A 12910-nucleotide genomic window follows, 5' to 3' on the forward strand; every position below is an offset into this window, starting at 1 on the left:
GGGGACTAATCAATCGAGTTTATGGGCCCTTCATAGTTCGAGAGTTCCCACTGAACATTCCTCCTGTTGCTATGACAACCAGAAGGAAGGTGAGCAGCTTTAAAAAAAAAGGAGGCAGGGGCTGGCGAGATGGCTTAGTGGTTAAGGCACTTGTCTGCAAAGCCAAAGGATCTTGGTTTGATTCCCCAGGCCCCACATAAGCCAGATGCACAAGGTGGTACACGCATCTGGAGTTCATTTGCAGTGGCTGGAAGCCCTGGAACGCCCATTCTCTCTTTCTCTCTCAGTGTATTTCACTCTCTCAAATAAATAATTAAAAGTAAAATTAAAAAAAAAAAAGGAGGCACAGCATGGAGCGGTGAGTCTCATCCCCCCTGGGGGACAGTGGCAGTGAGTGATTCGGAGGCAAGCCACAGCAGGTCTCATAAAGCAGGTGGCAAGTCCACTGGCCTCTGGAGGTGGAGGTTCAAGCCCTGCCTGCCAGCTTCCATCTGCCTGCTGTCAGGGCCCCCTGTTCTGATTATATTGCATGGAGAGGGCACATTTATGAGCAATTTAACATTTACCATGTGCCAGCTGAGCACCGGGTACTTTCCAGGTAAGGGTCAGGTGCCTCATTGCCACGGAATGGGCAAGATCACCTTTGAAAGTTCCTGGTCAGCAGTTGAATTAGCAGCACCTGCTCTTTGGATTCCCTGGCAGCCATTCTGTCCAGAAGGCTCTGAACTTGAACTACTTGGTATGGATGGTCAGTATTGTCCAGCTAGAGCTGGGCTCCACTTGAAGCATGGCCACCAAGATGTTTTTGCATTTGGATTTTCAACTTGATTAATCAACCAGAGCCACATTTGTGCACAGATTACGGGGACTTGGAGAGATTGCCAAGCAAGGTTTGAGCTGGGCACTCGAGTGCTATTTAGTTTTATTTTGTGAACACTCATGAACATTCCAAAGTTCTGTGCAGTTCAGTCATCTGGTGGGGAAGGCCAGACGTGCCGGACAATTCTGGGTGCAGAAGCCAGCACAGGGAGAGTCACCAAGAAGTCCCCAAAACTGAGTAAGTGAATTGAGCATGTGTGACTCTGATTACCGACTCCCTAGGGACTGACTTGACTTTCCATCTTGTGATCTGGCTGGTCATGGTGGGATAGATGTGGGCTTTGGCCACATTCACTAGGCTTCAGACTTCTCTGCATGCTGTTCATGGGGAAAGCCTCCACTGGGCTGGGTTCTGAGGTTCGGTGACAGCACGGTCTTCTCAGGAATGCTTGTCTCGGCTGGTGGGTACATGTCCATAGGCAGTGTGAGCTGTCCTAGATGGCTGTAGAACTTGCTGGGCAAGCATTAGATCAAAGGCAGACAGTAGTCTGAGTGGTCTCCTAGCTTCTCATGACAGCTCCAACGCAGGCTGTGTAGACTGCCCGATCCTGGGTGGCCGTGTGGCCGACATGCTGTTAGTGCAGTGGTTATTGGAAAGGGTTAACCTGTACCGACTATCTCCACAGACTATCTTCAGGAAAGATGCATGATATGCATGATCTAATTTCTTAATCAGGGATTTCCATTACTATTAATTAGCTGCCTCTTGCTGACAAGGAAACAGGTTTAGAAACTTTAAGAACCTGTCTCTGTTGCCACACAAAGTATGGTGAGGATTTCAACACCAGTATTTTAACTCTGGAGTAAGAATTTGAACCTAGGTTTGTTTGGCTCAAGTCTCATGTCATATATATATATGCCTGCCTTGAATGATAATGTAATGTGTTGTGAGGGGCAACATAATGTAACATAATGTAATGATCCTATGTGGTTTCTTCTTAGATAAGGTGGCTTCATACCCATCTGCTTCTGTCCCATTCCTGGAGCAGACACTGTGTACAATCAAACCCCACTTAGGCCAGGGAAGCTTGTTTGGGTGAATAACAGTGTAAGGGGTGTTAGGTGTGGGCTTGTCTGAACAATCAACAGACACAATGAGGTAGTTTTGAGGAAATTTTGTTTCTAGGGACATCAGTCAAAGCTGAAGTGGGCTGGGCTGAGGGTGATGGGCACTTGCTTCCATGAGTTCAGATTGAAAAAGGAAAGAAGAGATCAAGAGATCAGAAGGCAGCATGTTGTGAGGGTGTGCTTTGGTAGTCTTTTGTCCCTTCTATTTATTATTAGACCAGAAAATGTCCTTGAAAGGAGACACCGGCATGTTTCAAAGTTTTTATTTGTTTATTTTGCAAGCAGAGACAGATAGTGAGAAGAGAGACAGGCAGAGAGAATGGGTGTGCAAGGGCCTCCAGTGGCTGCAAACAAACTCCAGAGGCCCGTGCCACTCTGTGGCATCTGGCTTTATGTGGGTACTGGGAAATCAATCCCAGGTCGTTAGGTTTTTCAGGCAAGTGCCCTAACCACTGAGCAATCTCTCTAGCCCACTATTTAAAAAAATATTTTATTATTTATTTATTTTACAGAGAAAGACAGAGAGAGAGAGAGAGAGAGAGAGAGCATGCCAGGGCCTCCAGCCACTGCAAATGAACTCCAGACACATGCGCCACCTTGTGCATCTGGCTTATGTGGGTACTGGGGAATCAAATCTTGTTCCTTTGGCTTTGCAGGCAATCCTGCTAGGCAATCCCTCCAGCCCCCATATTTTAAAAAACTAGGTAAAAGGGGGTAACAAAAAATATTTTTAGGAGCTGGGTGTGGTGACATACGCCTTTAACCCCAGCACTTGGGAGACAGAGGTAGGAGGATTACTATGACTTCGAGGCCACCCTGAGACTCCATAGTGAATTCCAGGTCAGCCTGGCCTAGAGTGAGACCCTACCTTGAAAAACCAATACATATATATATATATATATATATATATATATATATACACATTTTATTTTAGGCAAGCACTTTGATGTCTTGCTATTTTCAGCTTAAATGTTTTAAATGATTGTTTTTCCTTAGTAACATATAATACATTTTATCTGCAGTGATAAAGATATACAAGGAAGAGATAAATATTTCCTATAATATATTCATCTTGAAATAATCAGTTAACATTTTGGTGCAAAAATTTTATCGTCCTTTCATTTTGCAAAATTTGTGTGCATTTACCAAAGATAAAGCATACTTTAATATATTAAAAATATATATTCCTAACACATCATGTATCATCAGCATTATAATTTATCATCTAGAAGTAGAGTGAGCAAACATATTAAATAAAACTTTTCTTTTCTACATTAAGCATCAAGGAAAATGGAAAATAAATGTTTGAAAGTAGCAGCTCCCATAAAATGCGCACGGAACACTAAAATGAAAGACTCACTGTGTGGTATAAAATGGCCATGTTGAAGAAAGCTTTCTCAACATCAGAAGGAGATGACCACAGGCAGGATAGATTTGTCTATAGCCAGGACCCATGAGAGGCCATTGACTGCAGCTGAGACACGGGAAAAGACGAAAGCATTTCTCACCTGAATGACCAGGTGGGCTAGGGCAGGAAGTGTTAGGCACCACAGTTGCCTTGACCCAAGGACACGTGGACAACAGCGGCTGGGGAGGCTGTATAAAGCAATGTGAACCTCCTAACAAGGGAGAGAGACTCATGATACCTATATGATCTCCAAGTTCATTTGCTTTGATCATCTTTCCACAAATTCTCCAAAGAGGGGAAGAACAGCCAGAGGCTGTTGGGTACTAATTCTTCAAGCCGTTTTCAATCCTGATAATGTCAGCACTAAGAGCAGGGAAGCCTACTGACTGGGGACCCAGGGGTAGATAAGAGAGTGGAAAGATGGGTGCTCAGGTCATACTGTGGAAGAACCGTTAAAAACACTGGAGATTAAGGAATTTCCCAAGATAGGAGGACAAGGAACCAGGCAGGGAACCGACAACCAAGTCCGTTCTGCTCCTTAGTCCCTGCTGCCTGCAGCTCTGCTGTGCGGCCACCAAGGCCTGCAAGCCGCAGGTTTTGGTATAGGACCAAGTACCTCACAGCCACTAAACAAGCCTTTTGCCCTTGAGATCAGCTCAGGACCACACATATCTTTAAAAAATTTTTAAATTATTTTTTTTTAATTTATGAGAGAGAGAGGGGGGGGGAATGAATGGGTACGGCAGGACCTCTAGTCACTGCAAATGAACTCCAGATGCATGTGCCACCGTGTACATCTGGCTTATGTGGGTTCTGGGGAATCGAACCTGGGTCCTTGGGCTTTGCAGGCAAGTGCCTTGACTGCTAAGCCATCTCTCCAGGCGCATACATATGTTTACTGAAAGCTTTTCCTGACGCTGAGATGTGTTGATTTTACAACAGAGACCCTTGCCCCATCTCCACAGCTTTCAGAACTTCCGTCACTGAGTGACAACCTCTCAGGCTGACTTGTCACTCCGTCTGCGCTCCACCTGGTGGTCAGACCAGTGACTGGGAGGTCTGTGTGAGATGGGGATGGGCCCAGCACTTTCATTAGCACAAAAATATGGGAATTCAATCAGAACCTCTGGAAAAAAACAAAACAAAACAAAACAAAACAAAACAAAACAAAACAAAACCCTTGAGTTCTCAGTTTCTGTTTCTCTTGTCAAACGAGAGCAGCTCTTCAGGACTTTTTAATCAAGAAGTTTTTAAAATATAGTTACATCAATGACCATTATTAATGCCTTGACATATTAAACTTAGATGGCTAGGTAAGTATTTGTTGTTCATGGGCTTTCAAAAGAAGATGAGGTTTTCCTCACGTGCACAAAAAATTATCAATAGGTCTGATGCTGCTCAAGGAGAGAAAAATGAAAATGCCATAGTTCCTAATATTTCACTTGCTTCTTTTCTGGGTGTTTTTATTGTAAACTGTGCCAGAGTTTTCTCAGTAGAAATTGCAGCTTTTAAATATGGAGATATTTTCTTTTTCTTTTAGCCAGTAGGTTGTAGAAAATACTTTGTCACCTTTAGAAATAAATAGGATTTGGTGGTGGTGGTGGGGGTTGGGCAGAAATCTCTGGAAGGATTAGAAATAAGGTATCAGGATAAAATCAAGAGAGAACCAGAAATTTTTTTTTTTGGTATTTTTATTTATTTATTTGAGAGCGACAGACAGCGAGAGAAAGAGGCAGAGAGAAAGAGGGAGAGAACAGGCATGCCAGGGTCTCCAGCCTCTGCACACGAACTCCAGATGTGTGCATCCCCTTGTGCATCTGGCTAACGTGGGTCCTGGGGAATCGAGCCTCGAACCAGGGTCCTTAGGCTTCACAGGCAAGTGCTTAACCGCTAAGCTATCCCTCCAGCCCAAGAACCAGAAATTTGGTAGGCCTGGCTCCTCTGCTGAACACTCAAAGTATAAGTTAACAGACAGACAGTTTTGGGGTTAACTTTCTTGTTGCATATGCTAAAACGTTCATTGGCAAAGTGATAATTGAAAGACAGGCTATAATGTCAGAATTCCTGCTGGTGTGGTCCAAAGACACTTTCCCAGGCACTCGCAGGGTCTGGATCTCTTTTGTGTCATTGGTTTGTTTTTATTTTAACTGGATTTTACACTGGCTTTTGTTGGCTACTGCCTGGCTCAGTCGGAAAGGATTATCCTCACGAGGAAGTAATCTGGAGGGAGATACTGAATTTCAGTTGTCTAACCCTACACAGACCTGAACTTTTAACTTTCTTCCTGCCAGAGGCCTGAGCGTGAGAGCGCTGGGACGGAGGTATGTTTTATGATGACGTGTAGAAGAAAGTTGAAGGTTACCTGTGAGCTGACAGGAACTTTTCTTTTTCTTTTTTTTTAATTTTGTTTATTTTTTCTTATTTATTTGAGAGTGACAGACAGGGGGAGAAAGAAGCAGAGAGAAAGAGAGAATGGGCACGCCAGCCACTGCAAATGAGCTACAGACGCATGCACCCCCTTGTGCATCTGGCTAACATGGGTCCTGGGGAATCGAGCCTCAAACCAGAGCCCTTAGGCTTCACAGGCAAGCTTAACTGCGAAGCCATCTCTCTAGCCCTAACAGGAAGTTTTCACAGCAGGGTCTCCATGTTGCCCAGGAAGGCCTTTGGCGCTTGCTGAAGGAAAACAAAGAGTTAAAGCCAAGAATGTGTGAATTTGAGATCAGATCACAATTTCCTTTGCTCCTGGGCAGCGATCTGTTCTTTTCTTCCTTTGGCTCCTCACTCTGGAGGTATCTGAACTCCCAACACCAAGCTGGTGCCATCTGTTTGGCTATCAGTTGAATCTGGAATCTGTCAGAATGTAGTCCATTTTTTTCCTTTTCCTTTCTTTTCTTTTTTCACTTGCATGACTCACTTAGGAAGTTAGGTTGAAGAAAATGCTTTGTGGAAAGTTTCCTGAAAATACTGTTCTCAGTTAATTATTGAGAGAATCTTTCGACTTCTCTCCAAAATTGGAATACATGAGTACTTTTTGTACACTCTGGTGTCTAGGGTTATTTTGTGTTGTCCTTGTTTGAGATCTATGCTTGGTTTTCTTCTTTTTATTTTAAATAAATATTTTATTTTTATTTATTTATTTGACTGAGAAAAGGAGGGAGGAGAAAAAGGGAGAGAGAGAGAGAGAGAGAGAGAGAGAGAGAGAGAGAGAGAGAGAGAGAGAAAGAGAGAGAGAGAGAGAATGGGCGCGCCAGGGCTTCCAGCCTCTGCAAACTAACTCCAGACGCGTGCGCCCCCTTGTGCATCTGGCTAACGTGGGTCCTGGGGAATCGAACCTGGGTCCTTTGGCTTTGCAGACAAATGCCTTAACTGCTAAGCAATCCCTCCAGCCCTATGCTTGGTTTTCTTAGAAAAGCTTTTAAGTGTTTTGCTTTACTCTTCGAGCAATGGATGCTTGGATGGCCTAGGTTTCTGAGTGATAAAGGAGGATGGGAACTAAAGGCACTGTCTGGTCCAGCTCTTCCAAGTTTTAGAAAAAATAATATTTGTCAAGGGGTGAGAGAGAGACACACACACACATACACACATGCACAAGAGACAGAGAGAGAGAGAGAGAGAGGGAGAAGGAGAGGGAGAGAGAGAGAGGGAGAGGGAGAGGGAGAGGGAGAGGGAGAGGAGGGAGAGGAGAGAGAGGGAGAATGAGCACGCCAGGCTCTCTAGTGGCTGCAAACAGACTCCAGATGCACACGCTACTTTGTGCATCTGGCTTTATGTGGACACTGGGGAATCAAACAAGGGTCATTAGGTTTTGTAGGCAAGAGCCTTGACCTATGAGCCAACTCTACAGCTCCAGCTCATCTAGTTTCAAGATGACCGTCCTAAGGTGAAAGAGTCCTAAGTGAAGTCATAGGATTAACTGGCAGAGAAGAGGAGGAGGAAGGGAAGGAGGGGGGGAGACAAGATGATTCTTAGGCTACTAATGTTAACATTAATATTAATATCTGACGTGTAGAAAGAAAAGTGCAAAATTACAAAATCTGCTGGAAAAACCTCTCCTTACTTTTGGAGAAGTTTATTCAGCAGATTTTGCAATTGATTGACCCAGGAATTCCCCCTTTAAAATTTATTTTATTTTATCTTATTTTATTTTGTGTGTGTGTGTGTGTGTGTGTGTGAGAGAGAGAGAGAGAGAGAGAGAGAGAGGGAGAGAGAATGGGCACACCAGGGCCTCCAGCCACTGCAAACGAACTCCAGATGCATGTACCCCCTTGTGCATCTGGCTTATGTGGGTCCTGGGGAATCAAACCTGGGTTCTTTGGCTTTGCAGGCAAGCACCTTTACCACTAAGCCATATCTCCAGCCTAGGACTTCCCTTTGTAAAATAAATATTTTATTTATGTATTTATTAATTTGCAAGGAGGGATAGCTGGAGGGAGATGGATAGAAGGAGAGAGAGAGAGCAAGCGAGTGAGTGAGGGAGAGAGAAAGATGGATGCACCAGGGCCTCCTGCCACTGCACATGAACTCCAGAGGTGTGTTCCAGTTTGTATATCTGGCTTTAAATAGGTACTAGGGAACTGGGCCTAGGCCAGCAGGTTTTGCAAACAAGTACTTTAACTGCTGAATCAACCCCTCAGCCCGTGGTTTCCTTTTTAATAGCACTGGGCAACACTATTCACCATCAACCATACTTCAGAAATGTTCTCAGCTTTTCCATCCTTCAATCAGAACATATATATATATATATATATATATATATATATATATTTTTTTTTTTAACTAAGTGAAACGATTTTAATGGTTGCAATGTCATATTCTGTTAGGCAGAGGTAAGAGGATTGCTATGAGTTTGAGGCCACCCTGAGACTACATAGTAAATTCCTGGTCAGCCTGGTCTACAGTGAGACCCCACCTAGAAAAATTAAAAAAAAAAAAAAGAAGAAAATGTTTAACGATGCGTTGAAAGTGAGAACATAGAACAGCAATAGCAGTTAGAGCCTTTGGCACAGTCATGAACCTTCAGACCCTTAGGCCTTATGGTGATTGTTCCTCACCATCAGCTTGACAGGATTTATTTATTTATTTATTTATGAAAGAGATGAAAATTGGCACACCACTGCAATTGAATTCCAGACACACTTGAGCCACCTAGTGGGCATGTGAGACCTTGTGCTTTGCGTTACCTTTGTGGGTCTGGCTATTGTGGGATTTGAAGAGTTGAACATGGGTCCTGAGGCTTCACAGGCAAGTGCCTTAGTTGCAAAGCCATCTCTCCAGCGCTTGACAGGATTTAGAATCACCTAGGAGATAGAGCTTTGGGAATATCTATGAGGGTGTTTCTGTAAAGGTTTAACTGAGAAGGGAAGAGCTATCCCGAATGGAGGTGGCACCTTCTCATGTGCTGAATGAAAAGGAGCAAGCGAGCTGACCACCAGCACCAATCTCTGTCTGTTCCTTGGCCGTGGACGCAGTGTGAGTGGCCACTTCAATGCTCATGTCACCATGCCTTCCCCTCCCTCCATGATAGACCATGTGCCTTCAAACTGCGAGCCAAACTCAGCCCTTCTTCCTTTAAGTTGCTTCTTGCCAGTGATTTCATCACAGAAACAAGAAAAGTAACCATTACAGACCTGGACCCTAAGAATTAGGCTAGGAAGGGAGTGAGTTAGTTGGAATGGGAGTAAGAGAGACTTCTTAACTCTCGATGGATAAACTGTCAGCAAAGGCAGAGAGATTAGACAGATCCTGTGGCATAACACAATGTGGAGCATCCACAGAGGGGAGAGAACAATGGGTCTCTTTTCAGACTCTCAAGGTCTGTCCCAGTGATGAAGACAATTATTATGTCAAGTACAAAGAATGTATTTCTAGAATTACTGTTATATTTAAAACCAAGTATATTCACTTACATAAAAAGGCACAGCCAGAATAAACATGAGTTAGACTTGTGATCCAAATTTAACTAGGCTGAGCGAAAGCCGTTAGAAATGTGTGCCCTTTTCCTCCCCGATGCGCGGCGGATCTGTGAGGATGGAGATTTCCAATGGCTACCTGGCCTATATTCCCAACACTTAAGTTGTGATTGGCAGAAGTAGATGTTCAATAGAATGTTTGATGAAGAAAGCAATTCAGCCTATCGAGCATTTACTTTTAGCTGGAAAAGAAATAAAGATTTTAAAATTTCTCACATTATAAGTGGAAATATCCTGAGGCACAGTTCCCCCCAACCCGAGACTGACAGAATCCTAATTACCCCATGGTGAACACCAAGGACCATACTGAGGAGGGCCCTCAGGGAATTGGACACTGGGGATGAAGAGATACAAGACTATAACCTATGTAAAATGTATACAGTTATATAAAAGAAAAAAAGCATAATAAATAATAGAAAATAAAAATTCCCATATTATAAAAGAACACACACAATGAAAAGTCACACTTACTCTTTCTAAAGATTTCTAGACTTCCCTCACACTCAGTGCTCCACAGGAACAAGAACTGCAAGTCATTTATACAATATTCTATAATGTTTTATGCATATTTAAACCTATAAGTATGCCAGGGAATGTGTATACTCACATATACATATGTGTTTATATGTAGATATTTATACATTTATATATACAGTTGGCTCTCCATATATGTATATGTGGGTAGTTATATATACATATATGTAGATAAACATGCATGTATATTGTTGGCCTTCAACATATGTGTATGTGGATGTTCATTAACATATATATTTGGTTTATTTGCAGATATTTATACACTCATGTACATAATTGACTTTCTAGATCTACAGTTTTACATCCAGGGATTCAACTAACCTTGGATAAAAAATAGTTTTAGAAAAATGTATCTGTACTGAATATATGTAGATTTCTATTTACCATTATTTTTTTTTGTTTTTTTTTTAATTTAATTTATTAGTTTTCATTTCAGTGAATACAGGCAGTTTGGTACCATTATTTAGGCTCATCTGTGATCTACCCCCTCCCATTACACCCTCCTTGTTAATGAAAATGGGTCGTGCATTGTGGAGTTAGCCCCCAGTTATTAGTATGATAAATGTCTCTGCAAATCATGACCCAACATGTAACTCTGACATTCTTTCCGCCCCCTCTTCCGCAAGATTTCCCTGAGCCATGTTGGGTTCATTTTTGGTCTGCTTCAGTGCTGAGGTGTTGGGGCATCTGAGGCTCCGGCTCTCTGATTTGGTAGGAGTTGATTTTTCTCTGCGTTGATCTCCTTCCCCTTTGTGCTGGTATCCAGTTCACAGGAAAACATCACCCTTGCTTATTTCACCAGTTGTCCTTAGTTTCAGTTGGGCCCCTTTTGAGGTGTGTTGGGGCAGCTCTCTTCTTAGAATCTGCATCTATCTGGAAAAGAGAAGCAGATTCTCCAACGGAGAATAAGTTAGCACCCGGAAAACTGAGATAACACTTACTTTTTTCTATTTACCATTATTTACTGAGCAATATAGCATAACATTTATTTACATTGTACTGGCATCATATAAAGCATTATAATTAATCTAGAGATAATTTAAGCTATATGCGTGTATGTAAATTATATACAGATACTGTGTCATTTGGTTTAAGGGCCTTTGACATCTGTGGATTTTGGTATTTAGGGATTCTGGAACCAAACAAACCCCATGGATATCAAGGGATGACTGTATAGAAGTAAATATATATCCAGGCATGGTGGTGTACGCCTTTAATCCCAGCATTTGGGAGGCAGAGGTAGGAGGGTTGCTGTGAATTCGAGGCCAGCCTGAGACTACATAGTGAATTCCAGGTCAGCCTGGGCTAGAGTGAGACCCTACCTCAAAAAAACCAAAGAAACAAACAAAACAAAATAGAACAACAGGAAGAAATGAATATATGTATGAAGAAATGGGTATATTCACCTATAGTCTTTTTTTCTTTACACCAGGAAGCGTATGCTTTAACAAGTGTTTGGCCTCTTCATTATTCTACTTAATAGCTATTTTGTAAATGTATCTTGAGACTTGCCTTCCAGTAAATGAAAAAAATGACATCTCACTGATATTTCGCTATTTATTTCTTTGTGGTCAAGGCTGACTCTGCTCTCATGTTTACTGGTCATTGTGTTTCTTTTCTATGACTGGCTGTTGAAGTATGTTGTCAATTTTTCTGCTGGTTTCATGGCCTTTTATAACTGATCTCTAAGAGGTCTTTATATGTTAAGGAAATGAGCTCATTATCATGTGATCATCATTTGTCTTGACTTTGTAGAGTAGTATTTTTCCTTCGTATGGTGAAATTAGATACAGCCCATTCAAATTCACTAATCTATCTGGAATTTGGGTCTTGTTTATTATTGTTCAGAGAAGCCTTCACATGTACAAAAGGAACAAAACTCTCAGACGTTATTTTTAATCTTTTCATATATTTAAATATCTAATTCACTTACAACTTATTTTGATGAAAGGCATCTTTATTATATGTTTTTGAGATGGCTGGCTAGTCACATGAATAAGCCATGTTCCACTACTCATTTGAAATGCCATTTGTTCTGTATTTTACATTTTGATGTGCTTAAGCATTTACTTAATATTAAACAGGGAATTATGAAGACATACAAACTTTAAAAATAGGATAATAAAAGAGTCCAGTTGTACCCATCACCTAGTTTCAGAATTGTTACTATCATCTTTTCTTGACCACTCCCCTGTCCACTAGCTTGAAGAAGGCACAGCCTTCATACCACTTCATTTTTTATGCATTCCATTGTGTTTCTGTATTATGTTGGATGCCCTTAATAGCAAGTGTGGAGCTAAAGATTTACGTGTAAATCATTTATTTGGAAATAAATGCCCATTCGGAAGTGGGAAAAGGAGGGAGGACTGGGAAGGAAATGTGTAGAAGGAATATCAAAGAGGATCTTCCCATCAATGTTAGCTCATCGTGTTGGGACTCCGTGGAGGCAGCAGAGATCACATGCCCCAGTGATGCGTACTTCCAAGGGCAGAGGAAACGAATGTGCATTCACTCGTGATCCTAGGGAGGGCCGAGGGAGGTCTGCGGGGATGGTGACAGAGTGGACAGCCACGACTGGAGTTGAAACTTTGGCCAGAATCTGAAGCAATGTAAGGAGGCAAAGCTGGCAACATCAGCTAGTATCTTCACATTTTTTTAAAAGTAAAATTTTTGAGCTGGGCGTGGTGGCGCACACTTTTAATCCCAGCTCTTGGGAGGCAGAGGTAGGAGGATTGCTGTGAATTCGAGGCCATCCTGAGACCACATAGTGAATTCCAGGTCAGTCTGGCCCAGAGTAAGACCCTAACTGGAAAAAAAATTAAAAAATTTAAAAAAATTAAACTTTATGTCTTTATGTGGGTACTGGGAAATCAAATTTAGGCTTTGCAAGTGAATACTTTCAGCCACTGAACCATCTCCCCAGCCCTAATTTTAAATTAAAAATTTAAATTATCTTAAAATAATAATAGGTTTCATAGAGAGGAAGAGAGAGAGAAAGGAAGAGAGAGAGAGAGAATGGGTGCTCCAGGGCCTCCAGCCACTGCAAACA

The 12910-nt window shown here is 42.1% G+C and overlaps 1 protein-coding gene across 3 annotated transcripts in view; it reads left to right on the top strand.

Moving 5' to 3' along the window:
- The first annotated feature begins 960 nt into the window (after positions 1 to 960).
- Positions 961 to 12910, top strand: part of Ipcef1 (interaction protein for cytohesin exchange factors 1) — a 178637-nt gene continuing 166687 nt past the window's right edge. For 2 of the 3 annotated variants that reach the window (XM_045158519.1, XM_045158520.1), the window contains exon 1: positions 986 to 1057. The gene's annotated coding sequence lies outside the window, so the exon portion shown is untranslated. Of the gene's footprint in view, positions 1058 to 12910 lie in introns of all 3 variants that reach the window. The other variant, XM_045158521.1, reaches the window with a different exon arrangement.

Source organism: Jaculus jaculus, chromosome 9, assembly GCF_020740685.1.
Source record: "Jaculus jaculus isolate mJacJac1 chromosome 9, mJacJac1.mat.Y.cur, whole genome shotgun sequence".
NCBI classification, from domain to species: domain Eukaryota; kingdom Metazoa; phylum Chordata; class Mammalia; order Rodentia; family Dipodidae; genus Jaculus; species Jaculus jaculus.